This window comes from Nymphalis io, chromosome 5 (genome assembly GCF_905147045.1).
Source record: "Nymphalis io chromosome 5, ilAglIoxx1.1, whole genome shotgun sequence".
NCBI classification, from domain to species: domain Eukaryota; kingdom Metazoa; phylum Arthropoda; class Insecta; order Lepidoptera; family Nymphalidae; genus Nymphalis; species Nymphalis io.
In genome coordinates, this window is record NC_065892.1 from 9679490 (window position 1) to 9684773 (window position 5284).

Below are 5284 nucleotides of genomic sequence, written 5' to 3' on the forward strand. Positions count from 1 at the left end.
TAAGCCAAGAAATCATCACGGCTCAAAAAAAGAAAATACTTGCCATTTCCCGGTTATGCATTGCAATATTTTTGTATTCCAAATCAATATTGTTTAATTTTGGCGTATCAATATTGTACCCAGCGACAAATTGTCTATTATTATAATTGATACTCGAATTATGTACTTGTGGTTCCAAATATTCACCTTTTGTAAGATTTTCTTTTTTGTTCGATTTAGAAAGAATGGCCGAGTTGGATATAAGCTCATATTTTTTGTTATCCTTTGGGTTGAAATCTATAGGAGCGTATTGTATATTCCTGTAAGCTTCATTTGCTTGGCTATTTGGTTTTTCTGTTGTATATATGTGTATGTAAGAATATTTGTATGAAAGCGGTTCATCATATCGGTGGAAGTTAACAGAAGATATGGCCTGGTTTGAAGAATCTCCCGAACATAATGCAAGCACTGCTATTCCTATTAAAACCTGAAACAAAAAAAGCACATTGCATATTTTTTATTAGAAAAATGAAAATGTAACTTGAAATAACGTTTAATCATCGAAGTTTATACTTACACGAAAATACATATTGTCAAAGCTTGATAGACAGATCAGAAGTGTTGTCGAACTGTAATAAACATCACTTATATATACGTACACTAATCATAAAGAGAAATTCGATCTTATATAACAATTATTATGTTAAGATATGTAGACTAATAATTGTTCTTTTTGCTTCCGGAGTACGTCCTGTACCAATCAGACCTTTCACCCATTTCCTTCGCGATGGTAATAACAACTGTTAATTACTTCGATGTTTTGATAAGACATTAATGTTTTCATTTCAAAGCCAATGACGTCATAACACATGGTATTATTTAGTTCTCTATTGTTGAAACTAAACAACAATAGTTGTATTGTTCAAGAGTTAGTATTAATTACTTGTTGATATCAATTTATCGTTCGATTTAATGTATATGATATGTTTTGTAATATAATAAAACCATGGATATCATGTTTATAACACCCATGCCAGGTAGTCAGTCATGTGGGACGGCGTTTTATCTCCATAGTCAATGTCGATGCTAACAAGGTTGCGCACATACTAAATTATTATGTGAATATATTTATTTATGTACTTTATTAATATGTTGGGGGATTTTTATAACAAAAAATAAGCACTATTATAAGTACTGGAACCTTTGTTAACTTTCGTTACTGCGTCTCGTATAAGTAAATGTTTTTTTTTTCATTAAAGTAAGCGTCATGACTAAATTGGTCACAGGCTTAATGCATCAACATTAAATCTATATGATATAATTTGTAACTTTACTAACTAATAAATTTATGACTCATGTTAAAAGAGCTTAAATCTTTAATTGATTAATACATCTTGTATGCAGTTTAAAAAAATGGAGTTAGTATTCGTTGATTTTCATGCAGAATGATGATATCTAACGATGATGAAGCTAATCAAAATATGGTTGGGCTTGCTCGGATTTTAACCTTCAAACTATTAAGCGTCTATTATATCCACTTCGCTATTTTAAGCTTTTATTGTAATGATAAATCATATAAATGAACACCATGAGTGTAAAACACTGTAATATCATTCTGTCGACTATGTTAATCGAAAGAAATATAAATACCTATACATAATATATTAAGAATTTTTATTGTGAGCTTAGTTTCAACTATTAAGGTAATCAAGACAACTAAATGGTGCATGTTAAGCAATTTAGGTGTCAACATCTTTGGTAAGTAATTATTTCAGTTTATGTCGATAAATAAATCAAATTTGTATCAGCAATCAATCCGCTTACTAAATGTTGCGAAAATGAATTTTTAAACTTAAATATTTGCCTAAACGTATTATACTTACTACGTATGTACTTTTATAAAGATATAAAGATCTAAGATTGTCCGTTTTTTTATTTACGTAAATCTACTAATTTTATTGATACGGAACTTTTTTATATATTTTATAAAAATTTATTCAAATATTTATTAAAAATGTATTAAAATTAAAAATTAAAATAGCGAAATGCTACATTTATGCTTCATACTATATTAATAAATAATACCATATATTTTTTAATTAAAATATATATATTTTTCATAAAGAAAAAAACAATATACATCAAATATAGTAAATTAAAGTAACAGCCTGTAAATATCCTTCTTTTTGAGATGAATGTTTGGCGTTTAGTCCACCACGGTGCCCCAATACGGGTTCGTGTGCACGTGGCAGCATTTCCTCCACATACAGGTTTTCTACAATGTTTTTCTTCATCGCTGTGCAAGAGATGAATTATTAAAAGGCACATGAAAATTCTGTGTTGCTTGATCGGATTTGAACTCGGTATCATAGATTTGTTTCTACTAGCCACAGAGCCTTCACAGCTTCAACTATTGGTGGTGCTATAATTCGGAACTGTAAAACTAACAAATATTTGTTTTACATTGCATAAATTCAAATATAATTTCGTCTAAATTATGCATATTACATACTAAATCGAATGTGTTATATAATATCGGATAAACGTAGTTATTGTTACGAAAACTAATCTTTTTTAAATGAGTTGCTTTTTAAGTCGAGACAAGTCGTTGATACGCGAACAATCTTTTGGAGGCCAATGCCTCCGGCAGTTATTCCGTCCATGTTTAAAGAAATGGCGTTTCTAAATGAGGAAAACAATATATTACATATAAAATAATATATACTTCAAGCAAGAAAGAATATAAAAATAATATATATTTAAAAACACTTTATCAATACTTGCTAGATAGAAGATATTTACAAGATTACTTATAAATGTCTTTCTTACATATAATTATTGTAAATTAACAGCAAATAATTTTTATTTAGCACTAATAACTGCACTAAAATTTTACAATAAAAATATAAACTAAATGTCGGATCATAGAATAAATAAAGTAAGCCAGTTAAGGTAATATTCCAAAGTGCTTGTTGTGCAGCAGTGCAGCGTTCGCGAGCCGCGTCTGCGTTAATCTAGTTACAGTCAAACAAAATTTCTAATTATGCGGTACCGCTTCGTAAAAATATTTTAGAAATAAAACAGCGAATCTATAAAATAATAATAAAATTTAATTGCATCGGTAATAATTACAAATGCTTTTATTAATTTTACATTTCTTATTAATTTATAAATATTTTAATTTCTAATATTTCATATGATATAAATTGAGTTGAAGAAATATTTAGGTTTTAAAGCAAACGAAAAATCGCTTTTATATTATTATCAAAAAAGTATTAATATCTGTTTAAAAACTAAGAAAATGACAAATTAAATAATAATTTGAAACGTAATAATTTGTTTTGCTTAAGGAGGATTGAAAGAATCATACATTTATTTAAAAACCAGCAATTTAACGCTCTGTTTTGTAGTTTGTACCACATTTGATATTCGTAGTACGAATAAATTTCAATGTGTAATGCAACATGAAAGATTCGAACCGGCTAAGTATGTGGTTGTTATCCGTGACCTTAAAACTTGGCTATAATTCGCCGTACTATATTATAATATATAATGAAATATTTAAAAAAAAATTCTTTCTTTTATATCTTATCATAATTAAAATTATTTTTTTAATATTTCTTGTCAATCTTAAATATTTATTATTTAATTGTTTACCTTTTAATTTAACTATTAAATGGTTTAGGTATTTTTATTATACTATTAAAGTTATTGTTTTAATGTATTCATTAAATAGTTACTTTGCAACAAGTGGTTTTAAAATTGAAAGTGAAATTTTATTATTAATATCTTACATCTATAAATGATAATAATCAATAATTGGTTGTATAATATAGTAAGCTATATGTTATGTTAATTTTGACATAAATCATTGCTTGTTTGTGCGTATATATAATACAAAAAAAACTTAGGCGGTACAAAATCTATAATATTTTTTGATTTTTTCTTTATTTGTATATAAATGAAAAAGTTTATTTTTAAATAATTGTCACTTATAAAATTCTAAAAACGTGCTCATTTGATTTTAGGATATAATAAGATAATTCCTATAATAATATTAGCCATTAAAACAAATTGTCGCATACTTGATTCTTCTTCATTTGATAACAGGTAAAACTAAACTAAGCTAAACTTGAACAGCTATTTTAAGATTTGAGAACATTTTCCCATTTGAGAAAAATCCTCTTAAAACTTTATTTTATTTCAAAGAAACTCAAACTTATTTTGCATAGTTTTGTATTTTTCCTTCAACTTTAACAACTTTATTTATTACTTAACAATTTGTATAAATTTTTGTATATTATTTATTATAAAAATGTATAGTAGTAGTAACAGCCTGTTAATGTCCCGCTGCTGGGCTAAGGCCTCCTTTCCCTTTTGAGGAAAAGGTTTGGAGCTTATTCCACCACGCTTCTCCAACGCGGGTCGGTAGAATACACATAGGGCGGAATTTCAATGAAATTAGACACATGCAGGTTTCAAGCACGAGATGAATTATACACACAAATTAAGCACATGAAAATTCAGTGGTGCTTGCCTGTTTTAATTAATTTTGTAAAATATTTCACACACGATGAAAGCGCATTTATATATATATATATATATATATATATATATCTATATTAATAATATAATGAATTGGCTATCGTTTTAAATATGAATAATCATCTTGTTCATTCATAAAATATATGTGCTTTTACGTTTGAACGTATGACGTAGGTATCTTAAGTCATAAAACTTGTCTCAATATTCGTCTTTTCTAATTATTATGATTCGAAAATCAAACATGTATACGTATTTCTAAATTATATTGATTTCTATTTTTTTAATATATTTTAAAATATTGTATTTGTATGTCTATAAAGGAGAACAAACGTAAGATCCAAATTTAGAGCATACTTTAGGTCTGCCCGGACAAATTACAATCGGTTCTTATATCTGTTATAGTTATTAAATAGTTATAACATTTTCAATAACAATTAATATTTTTGTTATTTAAAACATTACAACTATTTCAGAACAAACTGTTTGAGAAAAGTATTAGTAATGCTTGATCTTGATATTGCGAATTAATAATATGATGCCTACTCGTAAAAAATATTCATATTGGTCTAATCAACGATACAAAAATTCATATAATTTTAATAAGAAAGTACATGGAACAAAACATGGAACGAAATACTTGAATGAAACCTTAAGTGTCCAGTTTAAGCCCGTTGACCTTGACATACGCCGAATCAGATCACTATATAAGCGGCCACTAATATGTAAAATGTATCAGTTGTACACATCATACAAAGCAATC